We start from the raw sequence: 10228 nt of genomic DNA, 5'->3' as shown, positions 1-10228 counted from the left end.
TCCTCTTCACTCAGTTGATTCCATGGGTATAGAGAATCATTACAGCTTTATGAGTTCCCAATGATCCGTTCTTAGCCTCAATCCCTTAGCAAAGGTGTCCCATTCAGAGAGTCTTTTTCCGAAACCTACATCATGTGGAGTAACACTTCTGTGTCCTTCTGGCAATTTCAATGTTTCAAGTTTCACGTTTAGGCATTTTTTTCCACCTGGAGTTAGTTTATGGTCAAGGTGATGGATTCTAGTCTAATTTCATTCTTCTGCTGTGAACATCTAGTTTTCCCAGTTCTATTTGTTGAAGATGCTCTTCTGTCTGCTGTATGTGGTTAGTATCTTTATCAAATAGTAAATGGCTGTACTTTGTGTACTAATGCTTGTAACTTTAATTTTTTCAAATGCTAATTTTCACCCTAATGATGGTTTAATCCTCATGTGTTTAACCTCCCTGTAGCCCAGAGGTGGTAGAAAAGAAAGGATACGGGGGAAGTAGACCTGCTTAGAAAGGTTCTTTGGAGCAACTCCTGTCTGTGTTGTCTGGAAATTGGGAGTTCAATTCCAGGTCAGCAGGCAGTGGCAGCTCGATCCACTTGCAAACACCTCACAGATACATCAGCAGTTCAGTTTGTAGAGTCGGGTGAGCAGCAGTAGTGACAATGACCTAGCAGAGACAGCCAGGCCTTGGCCTTGGCTCAAGTCAGCAGGAGAGACCAGCAGGAACACCAGGAGAAGTTTTTGTCTGTGGCTCTCTTAGGGAAGCAAAGATCAACGAAGACACAAGATCCACAAGCGTTGTACAGCTAGCTATACCAGCAAGCCAAGCTCTGTCTCCCTCACTCCATGGAGTCCTATTTATGCCCTCCAAACATCACGTGTCCTCCACATGCCTTGCCTCAGCACAGGTCTCATCTCAGTACCTGGTTTCCTGACAAATGCAGCTCAACTATGCAATGTAAGGTGGACCAACATATGTGCATCATTAACAAAGAATCCTTCATTGCATGTCCTTTCACATGCTTGCTTTAAAAGAACGTCCTCTCTCTCCTGCGTCTGCTTCAGTGGAACGTTCCTTCACCTGTTTGCCCCAGCAAAACATCATCCAACCGACTCTCCAAAAAACCCTTAAGTTCCCACTTCAAATGCTTGGTACGTCCATGTAGTTCTATTGGTCTTCGTGTCTGTTTTTGTGCTGGTGTCCTAATGTTTATATCCTTATACCCACAGACAAACTGAGTCTTGGCCCCCAGCAAAGAAATGTCTCCTTGCAACAGATGGAGACCATCATAGAAAAATTCAGCTTGTCAAGATGCCGAGAACAAGTGAGCATGTGGCATCCAACACAAACTGAAATTCTACAACACAATATCTCCTGCATGTAAGGAAGCAAAGCAAAACAGAAAGTGGAAAGACTGTAAGATCCAAAGTATCAAGGAGTTTGACATGAGGTTGTTTCCTGGAAATGTCAGAGAAGCTACATCCATGAAGTCTTGTCACCATGGCTACCTAAACAAGACCTCAAGAAAGAACCACACTGACAGACATGCTACATGGAAGCAGAACGTCTCCTGGGTCACAGGTAATGAATGGATGCTGAGAATAGAAGAAGAAATAGCCTTTCCTAGAAGAGAAAAAGAAAAATTGGTTGCCCGATACTAAGTGTTTAGCAAGGAAACATGCACACAAGTAACATTATATAGACAGACTTGGAAGACTGCATTTATGTATTTAAGAATATATATTTATATATTATATAAATATATAAATTTATATAATTTATAAATATTTGTATATTTATATAATGATAATTACAGAATTTTAGAGACAGCAAAGAGGTTATTATATGGGAAGGATTAGTGGAAAGGAAAAGTAGCATAAAAATAATAGAAAACAATTCTTTAAAACTGTCTTTCTTTTTTACATATATAATTTATTGAATTTTATGTTTCATGCGCATTGGTGAAACTTCAGATGTCCCAGAACTGGAGTAGACAGTTGTAGGTGCCATGTTGTGCAAGGAATTGAACCCAGACCCTCTGGAAGAGCACTCACTGCCCTTAACCATTGAGCCATCTCTCCAGCCCAGAAAGCAATTCTTTTTTTTTTTTTTTTTTGCTTTCATAGATGGTGCAATAACAGTATTTATTTACTTATAAAGAGAATTTAATAACTGTCTTGTTTAGGTTTTGTTGACTTAACATACACTGGAGTCACCTGAGAGGAGGAAATCTCAATGAAGCTGCCTCCATTAGACTAGGCGGTGGTGTGTCTGTAGGGCATTTACAGAATTCGTAGCTGACAGGCAGTGCCATTCCTGGAAAGTTGATGTGGACTGTATAAAAAGTAAGCTGAGCAAGGCATGAAAAGCAAGCCAAGAAGCAGTGTCTTCGGTGGCTCTGCTTCAGTTCTCATATAATCAGTCTCAGGAAGTCTTCCGTGTACAAAAAGAAACAGGCCCTCACATATCTGTATGTGTTTCTGTATATGCACATACAAACATATAAGACAGTCCACTGACTCTGTACTACCGTGATGATGTTTTCAAACACTTGGTGAAATACAGTGGTCTCTCAGGAGCAGCTTCATCACAGTATCTTTTGATTAGTTGATTTAAATCTTCATTCAAAAATGCGTCTCCTTGTAAAAATTTATCCTTCTTTTTGGAGTTGAAAGATTCAACAGGTGGGTTGAATGTCATTTCTGCCATGCTGTAAGCCTCAAAAAGTTCAAGTGCAGATCTTCGGCTCAGCTCAGGCTTGAGGGCCTCCGACCCCTCAGATGGTGCCCCAGCAAGCAGATGTGCTGCAAATCTTCGCACAATGGGATGGTAATGTCTCCGAAGTGCGTGTAGCTCCCACAGCGCGGTGTTCTGTGCATTACAGTACTCCGGCTCCTCCAGCTCAGGGAGAAACACCCCGCTACCCTGAGACTCATTGTCAAGCAAGAGATCTGTTCTGGGAAAAGTGTGCATCAATATCCTGGTCATTGCTAAAAGGCCGATGCTTGAATTTGGAAGAACCTGCAGAGCAAGCGTACAAAGGCGTTTGATGAAGGCAAGAGCTCGCTGATGAGAAACCTGCTTTCTGCGCTTGGTTAGCATGACATCAAGGCAGTGGAGCACAATCTCAATGCCGTCGTTGGTAGCACCTGCATGCAATGTGAAGAGGGTCTTGTAGAGATGTGTATAGAACTTCATCGGGTCAATATTTAAAACATCACCTTGTCCAGAAAGAATATGAAAAGCAGTCTGAACGCAGTGAAGACTTTCTTGATAACTTAGATCACCAGACTCAATGAGGGTATGAAGAACCACTAATAAATCATCAAAAAAACTCCACATTTATAAGATGTGCAAACTTGGCGAGACCCTCTAGAACCGCTGGCAGAAGAGGTGACTTCTGGGCCTTCTTCAATATTCTGAAGTAGGTCACAAACACAATATTCAGAGTCTCTGTGTGCAGCTTCAGCTTCTTCTCAGTGCTCTCCGACGCTTCGGCCTCCCGAAGTTCCCGGAAAGCAATTCTTTTAGATAATTTAAAAAGAAAAATCACGAAATTAGAGGGAAAGTTCAGACAAAGAAATTCCAGAAATGGACTGCTAGCATTTACCTCTGCTGTCCTTAAATAAGAAACACTTCCAAGACTACCTATGGTATTCTGTGGGAAGGAGAAACAAAGAACTGAATAGTTCCTGAATTTTCAATCAGTCAAAGGTCTTGGTTGGTTGGTTGGTTGGTTGGTTTTATTTGATCAAACTCAAGGCCTTTTACATATTAGGCAAGAGTTCTAGCTGGCAGTTAACCTCCAAGCTTAAATAAAATGCTGTCTTCAATTTAATGAATCCAGCAACAGCCCAAGAATCTGGATGTCTGGCAAGATCATTGATGGCCAATGCCGTATGTCTAAAAACTATTTTTGAATAGAAAAATATGGGAAATGAAAATGTTATAGCTGGCCAGGGAAGCTTATGCTGTCACCACAGCACTCAGGTGACCAAGGCAGAGAGATTGCCATGAAGTCCAGGGAAGTGTAAACTACAGAGAGAAAACTCATCTCAAAAAGCAAAACAAAGCAAACCATTTTTACAGACACAATCTGTATTGTTATGTTAACTCACAAAGTTGTATTTGTGTGTTGTCTATGACAGGACATACATGGCAGAATCAAGATAATTAATACACCCATTACCTACATAACTACATTAAGCTAATTAACATATCTATTGCCCAATAACATTATCATTTGATGGCAACATTATTTGAAATCTATTTTTCATGTATTATAACTAGATACTATAACTGTGGAGGTCAGCTTCAACTGTCAACTTGACACAACCCAGAATCACCTGGGAAAAAAATCTCATCATGGCTACACCTTGTTGGCTTGGTACGGAGCAGAAGAAGCCCTGAGTTGAGTGGAGTCCTGAGTGAATACGTATTGTTGACCTCAAGGACGACAACTGCCGTGACAAGGACAAAGGCCTCAAATCCATGGGAAATTGGCAAAGTCTTTCCCCATATAGGTCAGGCTCAGACTTGGCAAGACCTTCCCCTGGCCCAAGTATGAGTGTTTAGGAATAAATGATCAATGTGTGCAAAAATAGCAGCTGCAGCTGCCTCCTTGTGGCTGCACACACCCCAAGACTGCAGTCTACAGATACCTCGTACCAAGACTAGCTAACCCCTCCCCCTATGCTGTAAATAATAAACACACTCAAGTTCTGGGTTGGTAGATAGTAGATGTGGACCCCAAGGAGTGCACACAGCCCATCCATGACCCAGTTCTTTTATATTTACATGCCTGTCCCTGTCTTTTCTTCATTTCCTAACAGGTCCTAGCTAGAATTCAAGGACCAAGTTGTACAGGTTGTGGTAGACATGTGCGTGTGATTATCTCAATTAAGTTTATTAATGTAGAAAGACCCAGTCCACTACAAGAAGGACCATCCTCTAGGCAGGAGCTTCACCAATATAATAGTAAAGAAACTGAGCTGAGTACAAGCAAGCAAGCAAGTAGGCATGTGTATATTCATTTCTTTCTGCTCTTTACTATAGAAAAGATGTGCTAAGCTGTTTGTGATCTCTGTCTTGACTTCCATACAATGATGAACTGTAAACTGAAATCATATAATGAAATAAACCTCCCCTAAGTAGGTCTTTTTCTTGCCTTCTTTATTGAAAAAATTTTTTCCATTTCATATTTGGGTCACACTTTCTCCCTCTCCCAGCTCTTCCAAGATCCAGTTTACCATAGCAACATCAGTAAAACTAGAACAGTCACTATAATGTACAATTAATATTTGAACCAATCTTTTCTATCTAACTGAAATTAGATACCTTTGAACCAAAGGCTTCCCAGCCCTCCCTACATCCTGGTGCTTGGAAACACCACTCAACTCTATCATGTCAATTGTTTCAGATCCCACATGTTGAATATATACTATTAATGTCTGGCTTATTTCATTTAGCATAATTTTCTACAGACCCATTTGTGTTGTCAAAAATGACAAGATTTCATTATTATTGCTGAATGATAGATACTCCATTTGAGAATGGTATTCCATTTGAGATATAAGTATATTTAACAATGAATATATGTCATGTACATGCATACACAAAGCAATTTCATCTATTTTTCAATCTTTAGACAATCAGGCAATTTCATAATTTGCAAACTGTGAACAATCTTACAATAAACATGGTAATGCAAATAGCTCATCAGCAAATTGATTTTATTTTCAATATATATTGAATATATACACTTATATAATATATGTATACACATATATATACATATACATATATATGTACATATACATATACATGTATGTGTGTATATATATATATATATATATATATATATATATATATACACACACACACATATATCCAGAAGTAGAATTGCTGGGTCGTATGGAAGTTGTACTTTTAATTCTTTGAGGAAATTCTGTGGTTTTCTTTCCACAATGACTACACTAATTTTTATTTGACCAGCAGTATGTGAGGGTTCCTTTTTCTCAGTAACTTCACCAAATGTATTCTCCTGTAAATTTTTGATAGCAGAGTACTAATAATATATGGTGGTTGATCATGCCTGTTTTACAAATTTCTGCCTGTGTTTTTTGGGGCTTGTTCCTTTTTATTTACTTATGTATTTTTAGGTTACCCAGGCTGGCCTGAAACTCATAATCCTCCTGTGTTAAGTGTCCCTCAAGCTGGGACTACAGGCATAGCATGTGTCACCATTTGTAGCAAAACTTAAACATTGTCTTAGTTTGGGTCTTATTGCTGTGAAGGGCCACCATGTCCAAGGCAACCCGTGTAAAGGCAAACACTTAATCGGGGCTTGCTTACAGTTTAGAGGTTCAGTCTATTATCATCATGACAGAAAGTATGGAAACATCCGAGCAGACATGGCGCTGGAGAAGAGGCTGAGAGGTCTATATCGTGATCTGAAGGCAGCCAGAAGGAGACTTTCTTCTGCACTGGTTGGAGTTTGTGCATTGGAGTCTCAAAGTCCACCCCAAAGTGACGTACATCCTCCAACAAGGCTACCCCTATCCAACACTGCCACACCTTCTAATAGTGCCATTCCCTGGGCCACCACATTTGTCCTTTCAAGTAAGATAGAGCAGATGGAGAAATCCAACTGCGCAAGTCCAAACACAGTAACTAGGGAACTATAATATAGTTAATATAATAAGATACTAGCTCAGGATAACCCTAGCCTCACCCTTCACTCTTCTTTAAGAGACTCAAGGAAGGAAGTCTCCTGATGCTCTTAGCCATACATCTTCTATTTAATATCTATAATCTATACCAGTAATATCAATAATATATAGATATCTATATCTATAATATCTATAGATATCTATAATATCTGTAATATACAAACTTCTACCTCACATCTCAATTCTCACGCCACAATCCCAACGTCTTCATCTCTGAGGAGATGAAGAACAGCTGACTCCAGTCAGCAGCGTTGAACACGTCCTTTCAATCAAGGTTGACCGAAGTCCTAATTATTTCAGGCTTTGCACCTTGACAGGCTAAGCTAATTATTTGATTTGATTGCCTGAGGGAATGACAGATGATTCACCATCCTATCTCACCACAAGCAGCTTGGAACAATTCGGCGAACTGTTTTAATGGCTTAATTACTGTGGTTCCTCAAATATCTGAATTAACCAAAAAATGAAAGCCATGTAAACAAACAAGCAGGTAAGGGTGTGAGGACATCAGAAGGTTGTATGAAAAATATTTATCATGTTTACTAAACATGCGTGACTTTGGTTCCTGGCACCTACAGCCCTTAGTCAAATCTAATGCTAGCATATGTGTATATTCACAATAGCGTACAGCACGGATTTTCACTGATTGAAAAATGTGGTAAAAATGTTATTTGCTGTGTAATTAACGAGTTTAAATTCTGCTCCCAACTGTGACACAGCATCCATGCGGAGTCGACTCAAGATAAAGAAATCAGGAAAATGCTTTCTCATAGGCTTCAGCATTCTTTCAGGTTTCCTATGTTTGTATCTTTATTTCAGCTTTTATATATTCATTAAGTATACATTGGCTGATTGGACTGTTTCTGAAGCTAACGGGGACTTGTGCTGATACACACATAGCAAAATTAGTATGGCATGGAATCCAGGCAAAGCAAACAGATTCACACAGCCTTTCAGAGAACTGCCACGAAGTAGAAGAAGTCACCCTCTGGGCTCAGGGAGACAGGCCGAAGAGGCAGAGATGATGGATGACTCCAAGGAAGCAGTGCCTAGGGGTCACAGCAGGGCTGATGCACATAGCAATTCAGACCCTGTGACATCATGCACAGGGCCTGCTCGGGCCAGACAGTGCTGAAGTGGGGAGTGGACACTGGTTCCCATCCCTAACAAAGAAGTTATCTGCAACTGGTACCTGATATAACAGAAAGATTAGTATTCTCCAAAGGAGTCCCGCTGGGCATATTAACCACAACCCAGGACACGCCCCATTCCCAGAAGTAGCTGGCCAACACAAAACAAATGCAATGACGTTTTTGTAGACTTTTATCTTTTTGACCTTTCACTTGTATGTTTTGGTTTGTAGGTTTATGTTTGAGTTTCTTTGTTTTTTTTTTCTGTTTGTTTATGATCTGTTTTTTGTTTGTTTGTTTTAAGAGAAAGAATGTGGAGTTGGGATGAGTAGATAGGTGGGAAGTTCTGGGAGGAGTCAGAAGAAAGGGGAAAGGTGATCAGAATATATTATATGAAAACAACTTTTCAATAAAAAAATAATTGTCAATAGGAGAGAGACTTCCAGCAGCGAACAGTCTGGACTTGACTCTCGCCGTTGTCAGTTCTTATTTATACCAGCGACATAATCATGTCTGCCACCATTTTCCCCATCTGTTTTAAAATAAGGGGTCACCCAAAGAAAGAACCTTCTCCTAGATGAAGATTGGTCAGTTAAAATGTGTGGAGTCCCTAGAAAAGACTCTCATACACCATACGTTGGTGGTCATTTGTGCACAGCCTTGAGAAGAAATGAAGCTTAGCCTGCAAACTGTCAAGTAAAGGCCCAAGGTGTTCCTCTCAGTTTGACTAAAGTTAAAAGAAATGTCTCTCTCTCCATTCAAATGGGAGAGTAGGGGCAAATTGACTTGAAGTGTTTTGTCTGACCGGGCTTTTCTCTGAATTTGTGTCTAAGTTCTGAAGAGTTACAGTAATGGCAAGTCACCTGGACAGGGATTGAGGAGTTAATACATGATTTCCTCTGCTCTCCGTCCTCTCCTGAATCGTCCGTTATCTCCTCTCAGCCTCTAGTCCAATGGTCCTCAACCTTCCTAACACATCCACCCTTTAATAAAGTTCCTCAGGTTGTGGTGACCTCAAGCCAGAAAGTTATTTCATTGCTACTTCATAACTGTAATTTTGCTACTGTTGTGAATCATAATGTATCTGATATGTGACCCTCAAGGGGTCACAACCCACGGGTTGAGAACCACTGGGCTCTATGCAAGTAGTAAACAGATCCAGCCTCTGGTCTATGCGGCACTTAAAGCCTGAAAAGAATCTCTGCCTCCCGTCTGTGTTAAGATGGTGGGGGATGTATGACACTCCACACTGACAGCTACTTACAGATAATCGAGACTAACAGAAAAAGTTACTTTCCTTCTGCCCAGCTTCTCACCAGAAACTTTCCTTGAGATGACAGCAAATCCCACTATAAGTTCTTCCCTTTCTGTTTCCAGGGACAGCAATGCCCCTTCTCCATTCTCTTCCTTTCTCTCCTTTCCCACCTTGTTCCTCACTGGTCTCCCAGAAGAAATGTTTTCTAGTGGTGCAAATGTACAATTGCTCCCAAATCAAATACTCTGCTTTTTTCACTAAACATGAAATTTCACTACAGCCTCTAGATGACTTCATCTGAGAAACCGGGAAAGGATCTCTGCCTCTTGTCTGGGATGCTTCCTTGTTTCCTGAAGGTTCCATTTGTACCCTTACAGCTTGAAAGAGAATGTGAGAGAGGAGAAGTAAGGGACAAAATAAGAGGGGGTTGATTATCCACGATGCTACCCAACAGAAATAATAGCAGGTACCTGTATCCACCATTAGGGAGGCTCTAGTTTAAGGCCAACCTGGGCCCTATGGCAAGACCCTGTCTCAAAAAGCGAAGGCAAGAGAATAAATACACTATCATCCAGAATAAATACCCATGATGTGAGGCAACACATTCTAAGTATTATAAAAAAAAAAAAAAGGTAAGGAGAGGAAATCCTGTGGGTTTTAAGCAAAGATTCCTGCAAGTGGGGCTAGAGTAGAAAAGTCCCAGGTGGATGCTGCATTTAAGATTATCATTAGGATGGGACTGGAGAGATGGCTCAGAGGTTAAGAGCACTGGCTGCTCTTCCAGAAGTCCTGAGTTCAAATCCCAGCAACCACAAGATGGCTCACAACCATCTGTAATAGGATCCGATGCCCTCTTCTGGTGTGTCTGAAGACAGCAACAGTGTACTCATATATAATAAATAAATTTTGAAAGAAAGAAAGAAAGAAAGAAAGAAAGAAAGAAAGAAAGAAAGAAAGAAAGAAAGAAACAGAGAAAGAAAGAAACAAAGAAACAAAGACAGACTGCCATTAGGAACCCAAACAAGCAAACTGGCAACACGACTGTCCAGCTGTCCACAGAGGGTTCAAACAAATGGTGGAGTAGGAAAACCCACTGGATTTTCATAAGTGGCAGTTTCTACTT

General features: G+C 40.4%; 1 pseudogene; it reads right to left on the bottom strand.

Moving 5' to 3' along the window:
- Positions 1-2362: 2362 nt before the first annotated feature.
- The window catches only part of Noc3l-ps2 (NOC3-like DNA replication regulator, pseudogene 2), a 31260-nt pseudogene continuing 23394 nt past the window's right edge, over positions 2363-10228 (bottom strand).

This window comes from Rattus norvegicus, chromosome 9, assembly GCF_021556685.1.
Source record: "Rattus norvegicus strain SHRSP/BbbUtx chromosome 9, alternate assembly SHRSP_T2T, whole genome shotgun sequence".
NCBI lineage: Eukaryota > Metazoa > Chordata > Mammalia > Rodentia > Muridae > Rattus > Rattus norvegicus.
This window is presented reverse-complemented; position numbering and strand designations above follow the sequence as displayed.